The 12533-nt window shown below is 43.0% G+C and overlaps 1 protein-coding gene and 1 pseudogene across 1 annotated transcript in view; both read left to right on the top strand.

Annotated features, from left to right (window-relative positions):
- Positions 1-670: 670 nt before the first annotated feature.
- The window catches only part of LOC134480490 (uncharacterized), a 447240-nt gene continuing 435377 nt past the window's right edge, over positions 671-12533 (top strand). The window contains exon 1 of the mRNA XM_063267992.1: positions 671-1098. The gene's annotated coding sequence lies outside the window, so the exon portion shown is untranslated. The remainder of the gene's footprint in view (positions 1099-12533) is intronic.
- Positions 5713-6688, top strand: LOC134480264 (reticulocalbin-1-like; annotated as a pseudogene).

Raw genomic sequence — 12533 nt, 5'->3', positions numbered from 1 at the left:
TGATAAAAAAGATTCTAAATTTCATTCTTTTCGTGTTTGTTTGCAATCTTTCTTCTTGAGAACACTGTAATGGAATGTCCAAATGGTAATTAGTGGCGGTTGGTAGAAGGAGCCATATGTGTGATGCTGCCATATGTGTGAGGGGCTGGCAACAAGGTGCAGACCCAAGACCATGGCCCCCTGCCCTGAGGCTCTCCTGCTGGATGTGGGCTCTCATGGCCATCAGGATGCCTTCAGGTGAGGACAGCAGGTGGTGGCTTGCACCCTGCTGAGCCGGCCTAGGAGAGTGGCAACCACAATGGCCAGGCCCAAGCCTCCAGCCTGGGGCACCTGGAAGCTCCGGAGGCGATGGCCACAGTTAGGTCACGCTGGTCCTGGGGGCCGCAGAAGCAGCCCTGCGCATCCTCAGAGCCCTGAGAGGGGACTGACCCGCCTGGACGGAGCCCGGAGCTCCGCACCACAGGCCTCTCGGTGTCGCGCCTCGCCCTGTTGTCTGCCCCACGGAGTGGGCACACGTGTCCTTCCCACCCCCCCGTTCGACCGCGCCCGAGCCGGGACTCAGGGCACGCGGAGCTCGTGGGTGAGCGCGGGGCCTGAGGGGACCGGGCGCGCGCGTTATATTTGGCGCCGGCAGCAGCGCCTGTGCCTGGGCGAGTTTTCCTTCCGCCGGTGCCGGCAGCCGGGGCGCCGCTGCCCAAGCTGACTCCTCTCTCTCCCTCTCCGACCGCGGCAGGGCCCAGAGGTGATTCTGCCTGCACGATGTCCTCCTTCCTGGAGGCGAGCTCTTCGCAGGCGCCACATCGCGAACAAAAAGAGAAAAGAAAAAAATGAAAAGAAAAATCAGAAGAAGCTGACAGGGAAGGGGGCGGTAAAGGCGTTGGGGGTCACCTCGGCCACGGGAGAGCGCGCTTTGACAGCGGCGGGGTTTCCAACAGAGACTGAAGCCTTGCAGTGTCCAGGAAGAAGCCCAGGCAAGCCCTTCCAGGGGACCTGGAGGCGTGGTGCTCCTGCGGACCCCTAGCCCGACCTCCGGTCTGGTCCCCAGGGACAGCAAGCAGCAAGCAGGGCGGGCTGCACCGCCAGAGCAGCAGAATCAAGGTAGGTAGGAGACCCGCGTCCCTCCTTGTCTGGTTCTGGCCCCGCCCCCCCCCACCCCCCTTTGCCCTGTCCTGGGAAAGCAGTGGCAGAAGGAGGCAATGCAAAGTGAGCCCATTGGGTAGGGGAAGGGAGGGTTCAGTGATGTATGGAGAGCTGAAGTAGGGATTGGAAAGCCCATGGCATTGAGAAAGAATGGAGAGGTAATCTGGAGTGTGCTGTTAAAGGACGGGGATCGTGGGAAAATATTTTCTTAAAACCTCAGGCAATGAATGTATTATTTAATAGATTTCTTCTGATCTACTTTGAAATTGGTTGCCCCTTGCAAGAGATTGTATTTGGAGGATGTAAAATACCCTCCTTCAATTACTCGGAGAAAGGGAACATAAACAGGGATTTCTTCTTTTTTAGCCTCCAAAGCTCTGAGAGATTACAGTTCTGCATGATTTAATTCTTTCCTGCCTGCTATGAGCAGGCCTCCAGATCAGCAAGTTCCTTTGGAAAGGTTTTGCTTGTTTTTGTTTATTTTCCATGGTGCTGATTAGAAAGCCACGAATTGTTTTGTGAATTTTAAATTTCAAGAGGTGACACCCAGAGTTTATGGTGGGTTCCTTCAAACATTGCAGTGTAGTTGCGGCATAAAAAAATATTTCTTGTGACAAGAAGTGGAAAAATAAAGTTGATGAGCTAAGAAAAGAGGAGCCTTGAGCCAGATCAACCATTTGACTTCCTCAAATATGGAGCAAGCATGGAATGTGGCTTTTTCAGAATCGAGGGGGTTTTTAGGATTGGGCAGTGATTGCTGTCTGGGGCTAACCCGTCCCTTTTGTGGCTGACAACCCTTAGGAGAAGGTCAGAATGTGCCAACAGCACAGAGTGGGCACTGGTGGTGTTTGAACTCAGAAGTGCTCAGGAACTGTGAAAGTTTCTCTGTTATCATCCTGGAGCCATCTAGTGAAATAGACCACTGTGATGCTGTGTAAGAGGCCATTGTGAGGGCTGGAGAGATGGCTCAGTGGGTAAGAGCACCAAGTGTTCTTCCAGAGGTCCTGAGTTCAAATGCCAGCAACCACATGGTGGCTCACAACCATCTGTAAGGAGTACTGATGCCCTCTTCTGGTGTGTCTGAAGACAGCTGCATTGTCTCACATATAAATAAATAAATCTTACAAAAGATTGTCATCTACTGCAGTTTCTATGTGGACAGGGCACAGTTGAAGGGCTTAAAGATCAAGTACATTGCCTGTCTTTAAAGATCAAGTGTATCACCTAACTTTCAAACCAAGAAATGTAGTGTCTTTTTTGCTGCTTGTGTAGCTTTTAGTGATGTAACTTTTCTCCTAGTATGTCCTTTGTTTCCATAATAGTTGTTTTCAAGTATATATGATTATCGCTCCTATTTGCAGAGCTATTCAATATTTTCATTGGTTAAATATTTGTGGTGAATTTACATTGTGATATCAGTAAAATGCTATGTGAAAATTTTAGAGAATATAGCGGTTTGGGTAATTTTAATAACTTTTGCCCTCAAGTGGTGGCCTGTTTTCACATTGAAAAGACTGGAATTCATTACCATCCATAGCAGGATTGATAGGGAAGCACAATGGACAGCAACAGTGTTGTTCCCTTTGACAGTTGTGGGAGCCAAGAAAGAAGTGTGACTTGCTTTTTGTGATTTACCAAATCAAGACTCAGTATCATTATTATAGAAGCCCATGGAAAAAATGATGAAGTTTTCAGAAATCACCAGTTGAGGAAATGGTGGTTTTGCTTAAATTGAATTCTGAGTTTCAAAGTTATGTTTCATTTTTCTTTTTTCCTTAATGAGGCTTTTTATTAAGATTTTTATTCACCATTACACACTTAGATGCACAGTGCTAGGATCGTAGTAGGTGCTCATTAAATCACTGACCATCGGGGAGGAGGAATGATAAGAAAGTATGTATTTTCTGTAAGTTCTGTTAGTTTTGGGAACAGGTGGTTTTAGGTTGACCAGTTACAGCTTGGTATCTTGTCCCACATAAGACAACTTGACAGAACCCCTTTTCTGGCATTATGTTCAACTTATTTTTCTCTTAATCATTCTTGAAAATCATGGAAGTAGTGTGGAAAATTGATTGTATCTGCAGTATAGCAAAAAAGCCCAGTCTAGATAGGAAGCAGTTATGTTTCTCCACGAGCTGATGTCTTAAAACATCTAGATTTTAGGAATTTGTTGTTGTGTTTTCTAAACATACATCTTACAGCATACAGATAACATCGTGATAGAATAAAGGAATCTTTTGATTTAGTACCAAATTCCCTAAAGCAATGACTACTGCACAGCTCTCTTGGCCATATGAATAGCAGAAATTGTATTTCACTCTTTTGAAGAAATAATGAAAGCACTTAAGGTTAAAGCAGAGCCCATGGGAAAAGTTTGCTGTGGTGTTTCTCTTTGGTTTCTTGTGCTCTTTCTAGAGAATGACTTTAAGAAGTCAGGGCGACCGGTCAGGTGGTCAGTGTGGTGAGGCAGTCATGAGCAGATGGTTAAGCGATGTGCTAGGGCCCCATAGGCCAGTGAGCCCAGCTGAGAAGCACAGTCTAGCCAGTGAGCCTAACTGAATAGCAGAGGCTAGCCAGTGAGCCTGACTGAAGAGCAGAGGCTAGCCAGTGAGCCCAGCTGAAAAGCAGAGTCTAGGCAGTGAGCCAGGCTGAAGAACAGAGGCTAGCCTGTGAGTCTGACTGAAGAGCAGAGGCTAGCCAGTGAGCCTGACTGAAGAGCAGAGGCTAGTCAGTAATCCTGACTGAAGAGCACAGGCTAGCCAGTGAGCCAGGCTGAAATGCAAAGGCTAGCCAGTGAGCCTGACTGAAGAGCAGAGTCTAGCCAGTGAGTCTGACTGAAGAGCAGAGTCTAGCCAGTGAGTCTGACTGAAGAGCTGAGGCTAGCCAGTGAGCCAGGGTGAAGAGCAGAGGCTAGCCAGTGAGCCTGACTGAAGAGCAGAGGCTAGCCAGTGAGCCTGACTGAAGAGCAGAGGCTAGCCAGTGAGCCTGACTGAAGAGCAGAGGCTAGCCAGTGAGCCTGACTGAAGAGCAGAGGCTAGCCAGTGAGCCTGACTGAAGAGCAGAGGCTAGCCAGTGAGCCTGACTGAAGAGCAGAGGCTAGCCAGTGAGCCTGACTGAAGAGCACAGACTAGCCAGTGAGCCAGGCTGAAGGCTGAAGAGCAGTGATTTTAACCTTTATTTCTAAGTTCTTCAGTTTTCCTAAAAGAGAAAAGTTTGCATCCATAAAGTTTGACTTAAAAGGTTCTCCTTGCTCTCTTCTTCTTATCTCCTTTCCTCTTGCTCTTATGATACAATAATTTCGTTATTCTCAATGCCTTACTCTCAACGCTATGCCTTTACTTCTGAGTTCTTCTTGAGTTCTTTTCTCTTCAGTTCAGTTCTGTCTAAAAAGCTTTCTCTCTCTTTTTCCTCAGCATTTGTATATCTTTCTGAACACAGCATCACATGGTGAAAAGTTCACCACAAGTTTGCACAGGAATTCAAATCATAAGTTGGATAATCAGTTTACGACAGAGAATGTTTACATGCACATCCATGAAGAGTAATCATCAGGATAAACTATCACCATCTGTCACTGGCTCTGCATATTCATGGAGAGTTAAAAGCTGTAACTTTTATGAGAAAAGAATAAGTGAAATTGCTTATAGGCAAATCCAGTCAATTATTTATGTTCAGTCCTTGCACCTATAGTAAATCATTAGTTCTCTTTTTATGAACTTTGGTTAATTGGTTTATACCCTCTTAGGATTGGCTCTAATTTGTAGATGCCTGCTTGGTATTGCAGAAGCAATTCACTCATGACACTTTAAGAAGGAAGAGTTCTCAATGCAATTTTGATTACCAGAGAAAACATAATAGCTGTCCCATTAGAAAGGACATTAGTAATTATAAAATTACTAATCTAATTTTAGGAATTCTTATAGAATTATAAGAATTATAGGAATTAAGACATCATCTATTTGTCTGTACATCATCACGCCAAGACAATACATCTTCATTGCTCTGTGGTGATCTGCTCAAAAGAGTGGGGTAAAGAGCATGACAAATAGAGAGGCACATACTTGCAGCCAACATTCCGCTGAGAGCAGGGTCCCTGATGGAGGAGTAAGAGAAAGGATTGAGGGAGCTGAAGGGGTTTATAGCCCCATAAGAACAACAGTAAGAAACACCCAGAGCTCCCAGGGCCGAAAACCACCATCCAAAGAGTACACATGGACAGACCCATGGCTACAGCTGCATATGTAGAAGAGGATGGCCTTCTTGGGCACAAATGGGAGGAGAAGCCCTTGGTCTTGTCAAGGCTTGATGTCCCAGTGCAGGGGAAACCAGAACAGGGAGGCTGGTAGGCCTGGGTGTTTGGGTGGGTGTGGTAATACCCTCACAGTAGAAGGGGGAGGGGGTCTTATAAGGGGTTTTGTGGAAACCAGGAAAACGGATAACGTTTGAAATGTAACAAAAGCACTCTCTGGGGAAGGGACAGTGGATAAGGTGCTCTGAGCCCCTACTTCCCTGCTTCCTCCCTTTGATCGCGACTGTGGTGCATGGTGTCAGCCTGGGACTCTCCATGGGCTGCTGCTGGCACTGGTCCTGGCGTTCATGGCCAAGAGCATGATAAGCAAGGAGCACATGGTTTGTCCCGATTCAGAGCAGGGCGAGTGGCCACCAGAGAATAAGCACAGCTTCCTGTACGATCATGAGGTCTTCCTGGGCAAGGAGGGCTCCAAGACCTTTGATAGCTAATCCTGGACGAGAGCAGGAGAGGCTGGGGAAAATTGTTGATCCAATTGACAGTGATGAAGGCAGCCTTGTTACTACTGAGGACCTGAAAGTTTGGATCAAACAGGAACAGAAAAGATACATCAACCAAAATGTGGCTAAACTCTGGAAGGATTATGATAGGGACATAGATGAAAAATCTCCTGGGAAGAATACAAGCAGGCTACCTATGGCTACTACCTGGGAAACCTTGCTGAATTCCAAGATAGCTCTGATCATCACAACTTTAAAAAGTTGCATCCACGAGATGAGAGGAGGTTTAAGGCCTTGATGGTGACCTGACAGCTACTCAGGACAGGTTCATTGCTTTTCTGCACTAAGAGCATTTAGAACATATGAAGGAGATTGTAGTTCTGGAAAAGCTGGAGGATATCGACAAGAACGGGGATGGTTTTGTGGACTAGGATGAGTACATTGTGGACATCTTTTTCTCACGAGGACAATTGCCCTGAGACAGACTGGGTTTTGTCTGGGGAGCAGTTCAATGATTTCCCAGATCTGAACAAGGATGGGAAGCTGGACTAGGATGAGATTCACCACTGGATCCTCCCTCAGGACTATGACCATGCACAGGCTGAGGCCCACCATCTGGTGTATGAGTCAGACAAAAAGAAGTATGAGATGTTGACCAAGGAGGAGGTTCTAGACAACTGGACCATGTTTGTGGGAAGCCATGCCACCAATTACAGGGAAGATCTTACCAAAAATCATGATGATCTTTGAAAGAAACTCATCCTCATGTGGCCAACAGTCACATGCTTTCTACGGTTATTCTGGGTGATTGCTATATTTGTCAAGTATATAGAGGTTGTGTCCCTAAAAGATAAGAAACCTTTCTAAAGCTCAAAAAAATCATACATTGCACCACAAGCAATAATAGTAGGAGATTTAAACATGCCACTTTCATCAATGGACATATCAGGGAAATAGAAATTAAACAGAGACACAGAAAGACTAACAGGTTATGAAACAAATGGATTTAACATATATTTATAGAACACTCCACCCTAAAACCAAAGGATATACCTTCTTCTCAGCATCCCATTGTACCTTCTCCAAAATTGACCATATAATCGGTCACAAAACAGGCCTCAACAGATACAGGAAGGTAGAAATAATCCCATGCATCCTATCAAAAAACCACGGACTAAGGCTGCTGATCAATGACAACAAATAGGACAGAAAGCCCACATATACATGGAAGTTGAAGTCAATGACAACTTGGTCATTGGAGACATAAGAAAGAAATTAAAGACTTCTTAGAATTTAATGAAAATGAAGATACAACATACCCAAACTTATGGGACACAATAAAAGCAGCGCTAAGAGGAAAACTCATAGCTCTGTATGCCTGCAAAAAGAAACAAGAGAGAGCATATGTCAGCAGCTTGACAGCACACCCCAAAGCTCTAGAAAAAATTAAATAAACCCTAGAGGAGTAGAAGGCAGGAAATAATTAAACTCAGGGCTGAAATCAAACAAGAAGAAACAAAACCGAGTATCAAAAGAATCAGCAAACCCAGGAGCTGGTTCTTTGAGAAAATCAAGAAGATAAATAAACACTTAGCCATATTAACCAGAGGTCACAGAGAGTGTATCCAAATTAATAAAATCATAAATAAAAGGGAGACATAACAACAAAATGTGAAGAAATGAAAAAGATCATCAGATCCTACTAAAAAAACATATTCAACAAAACTGGAAAATGTGGAGGAAATGGACAATTTTCTATACAGATACCAGGTACCACAGTTAAATCAGGAACAAATAAACCATCGAAACAACCCCATAACTCATAAAGACATAGAAACTGCTATTAAACATCTCCCATCCAAAAAGAGCCAGGGACCACATGGATTTAGTGCAGAATTCTATCAGACCTTCATTGAAGACTTCATACCAATACTGTCCAAACTATTCCGCAAAATAGAAACAGACAGAGCACTACCAAACTCCTTTTATGAAGCCACAATTACTCTTATACCTAGACCACACAAAGATACAACAAAGACAGAGAAATTCAGACCTATTTTATTTATGAATATTGATCAAAAATGCTCAATAAAATTCTTGCAAACTGAATCCAAGAACACATCCAAACAATCATCCATCATGGTCAAGTAGGCCTCATGGCAAGGATGCAGGGATGATTTAATATACTGAAGTCCATCAACGAAATTCATCATATAAACAAAGTCAAAACCACATGATCATTTCATTAGATGCTGAGAAATCATTTGACAAAATTTATTACCCTTTCATTAATAAAGTCCTGGAAAGATCAGGAATTGAAGGCCTGAATCTAAATATAGGAAAATGCAAAATACATCAAACCTGTACCTAACATCAAACTAAACTGAGAAAATTGAAGGAATCCCACTAAAATCAGGGACTAGACAAGGCTGCCCACTCTTTCCCTACTTAAGTACAATATGGTACTTAACGTCCTAGCCATAGCAATCAAACAATGAAAGTAGGTCAAAGGGAAAAAATTAGAAGGGATGAAGTCAAAACACTAATATTTGAAGATGATATGATAGTCCACTTAAGCAACACCACAATTCCACCAGAGAACTACTTAACCTGATCAACAACTTCAGCAAACTGTCCGAGTATAAAATTAACCCAAACAATTCAGTATTCTTCCTCTACTCAAAGGGTAAACAGGCTGAAAAAGAAATTAGGGAAATGATACCCTTCACAAAAGTCCCAAATAATATAAAATAACTTGCTGTTACTTGAACCAAGCAAGTAAAAAATCTGTATGACAAGAACTTCAAATCTCTGAAGAAATTGAAGAAGGTCTCAGAAGATTGAAAGATCTCCCATGCTCATAGATTGGCAGGATGAATATGGTTAAAAAAATGACCATTTTGCCAAAGGCAATCTACAGATTCAATGCCATCACCAACAATATTCCTACTCAATTCTTTATAAAGGTAGAAAGTGCAATTTGCCGTCATTTGGTTAACATAAAACCCAGGATAGCAAAACTATACTCAACAATAAAAGACCTTCTGGGGGAATCACCATCTCTGACCTCAAGCAGTATTACAGAGCAATAGTTTGTATGGTATTGGCATACAGACAGGCAGATCAGTGGAACATAATTGAAGACACAGAAATGAACCCACACACCTATGGTCATTTGATCTTTGACAAAGGAGGTAAAACATCCAATGGAAGAAAGATAGTATTTTTAACAAATGGTGCTGATTCAACTGGAGGTCAACATGTAGAAGAATGCAAGTTGACCCATTCTTATTACCCTGTACAAAGCTTAAGTCCAAGTGGATCAAGGACCTCCACATCAAACCAGATACACTAAAAGTAATGGATAAAATGTAGGGAAGAGTCTCGAAGACATGAGCACTAAGGAAAATTTCCTGAACAAAATACCAATGGCTTATGCTTTAAGATCGAGAATCGACAAATGGGACCTCATAAAACTGAAAAGCTTCTGTAAGGCAAAGGACAGTGTAATTAGGACAAAAAGGCAACCCACAGATTGGGAAAAAATCTTTACCAATCCTGCATATGATGGAGGGCTTATATCCAAAGTATACTCAAAACACAAGAAGTTAGAGTACAGAGAGCCAAACACCCCTGTGAATAAATGGGGTTCGGAGCTAAAGAAAACATTCTCAGCTGAGGAATATAGAATAGCTGAAAAGCACCTAAAGAAATGCTCAATATCCTTAGTCATCAGGGAAATGCAAATCAAAACAACCCTAAGAATCCACCTCACACCAGTCAGGATGTCTAAGATCAAAAAATCAGGTGACAACAGATGCTGGCAAGGATGTGGAGAAAGTGGAACACTCGTCCATTGTTGCTGGGATGGCAAACTGGTACAAGAACTCTGGATATCAGTCTGAACGTTCCTGGAAAATTGGACATTGCACTACCTGAGCACACAGCTATACCAGTCCTGGGCATATACTCAAAAGATGCTCCAACATACAATAACACATATGATCCACTATGTTCATAGCAGCCTTATTCATAATAGCCAGAAGATGGAATGAACCCAGATGCCCTTCAACAGAGGAATGGATTTGAAAAATGTGGTACATCTACACAATGGAGCACCACTCAGCTATCAAAAACAATGACTACGTTCAATTCATAGGCAAATGGAAAGAACTAGAAAATATCATCCACAGTGAGGCAATCCAATCACAGAAAAACACACTTGGTATGCTGGTGGGAGCGATGGCCTTGAAGCGCTCCATTATTGATGTTATTATTATGGTTAGCATTAAGTATGACTGGGTTCATGGAAAATCGCCAGCCAGATGCAGAAGACTAATACAAATGTGGTGGTCAAGATGAATAATCATATGATAACGTCTGACATTAAGATACCCAAAGTCATGACCTGTAACCTTTCTGAAAAACCAATATCCTGCTGACTAATAGATATTACAAACCTGTGACCTTTCTGACAACCTGTCAACATCAGCCGATTCCCTGACCACATGAATATTGTGTCCTTGGCGTGGGTAAATGTTTCTTACTTCTCTCCTCTCTCTGTTACCCATTTTATGGTACAAATTCAGCCTTGGGGAAAAATAAAATTGTCGCCTTTATCGGACTCTTGTCTTGGAGTCCTTCTTCACATCTCTTGTCCCTCATTCTCTTCCAGGTACTGAGCACCCCTCATTGACAGTATGCACTCATTGATAAGTGGATATTGAACAAAACCTCAAATTACTCAAGATGCAATCTACAGATCTCAGGAAACTCAAGAAGAAGGATGACCAAAGTGCAGATGCTCCCACTCCTTCTTAAAATGGGGAACAAAAATATCCATAGGAGGGGATATGGAGGCTAAATCTAAAGCAGAGACTGAAGGAACAGCCATTCAGAGTCTGCCCCACATGTGGCCCATATATATACAGCCACAAAAACTAGGTAAGATTGATGAAGCTAAAAAGTGCTTACTGAAAAGGACAGAATATGCATCTCCCCTGAGAGACACATCCAGGGCATGTCAAATAAAGAGGTCAGTGCTGGCAGTAAACTGCTGAACTGAGAATAGGATGCCCTTTATGGGAATTAGAAGAAGGATTCAAAGAGCTGAAGGGCTTGCAACCCCATAAGAACAGCAATGCCAACCAAATAAACCACTAGCAAAAGACTATACGTGGACTGACCCAGGGGGCCAACTGCATATGTAGGAGAGAATAGCCTTGTTGGGGCACCTGTGGAAGGGGAAGCCCTTGTTCTTAACAAGGTTGGACCCTGAGTGCAGGGGAATGTCCAGGAAGGGGTTTCTAAGTGGCGTGGATTGGGGGACCATACATATGGAAGAGGGCACGGCAGGGGGGCTTATGGACCAAAAGCTGGGAAAGGGAATAACGTTTGACTAAAACATATATATTTATTAAAAAAACTGAAATTTAAAAAAACGATACTAATACCAAAAAATAATCAAAAAAATGTGAATAAGAAAGAAATTTTAGGTTTTGGAAAAAGATGAATTCCAGGTATTTGAAAAACTGTATGACCATGATCAACACTTTAATATACGTGAGAAATTTTTTACATGTTAATGAACTGCATCTTTTTTTTAAATAGTGAATGGAAATCCAGTCCCTTCCTGGCTGTGAGGCTGGGGATCCAGATGTAGTGGAATTCATTATTTGTTGAGTCCTGAACCTTTGAGTCTGCTTCTAACTCAGCTTATGCCAAGGAAACTAGGCCAAGGTGATATCTCAGCCATTGTCCAAACTATCTGGACTAACAATCACAGGTGAAATTCCACCTTGTAAATGGGAGGAGAGGAATAAAATATACCTTTAAGGATTTAAAAAAGATGAAATGTACGCAAAAACATCCAATAAAAAAGTTTAAAATAAAAATAACTTAGGAAATACAAAATACTGCGGTGCCACTCGACAATCATGATGTGTTTCTTCTTTGATAGCTTACAGGTTAATTTACTTCTCTATGACTGTTTTCTTATTTCAAAGTAAGTAATGGCATCATCTGTGGAGTGATGGTGAGAACAAAAGCTTTGCGGAACTTGAATAATCGATTCCTCAGGAGCATGTGCTTAACATTCTAAGCACAGGGAAATTTCCTGAGGGGATTAAAAAACAAAATCCAAACATAAAACAGGAACAACAATGATTTAAAAACATTCTGCACTCTGGGTATGAAGGCATGTTGCAACTTTAATCAGCTTTGTAGGTATTTCTAATAAACACACAAAGAAACAAAAATCCTATCACAGTCCTTGCAGTTGCATCCAACAAAGAGAGAGCTGTGAGGTAGTGTGTGCTGCTTCTTTCCCCAGATACCCCTGGGCCTCAGGCCTGCACCCAGTGAGCTGGACCAAGAGCAGCCAGGTTGAAATTCCTGCTGCCATGGCAGGATTCTGCAAGAGCATTTCCCTTTGACAACAAGGAACCTGTGTGGAGGAGACCTCTTGGTGAGTCCTCAAGGACTCTACATGTCCTATTCTACAGGGAGAAGCCCTGCCAGGTCTTTGGCAAGGCCAGCCAGTTGTATGGGGAAATCTCTGGTCCTGTGGCAGAGGGCGAGGAATGGCAGAAAGAATGGCAGCTCCACTGAGAGCAAAGGTTAACCCTTCTAGGCCTATGACCTCC

The sequence above is a fragment of the Rattus norvegicus genome, chromosome 9 (genome assembly GCF_036323735.1).
Source record: "Rattus norvegicus strain BN/NHsdMcwi chromosome 9, GRCr8, whole genome shotgun sequence".
NCBI lineage: Eukaryota > Metazoa > Chordata > Mammalia > Rodentia > Muridae > Rattus > Rattus norvegicus.
Note: the sequence above shows the minus strand (reverse complement) of the source record. Positions and strands in the feature narration are given on the sequence as shown.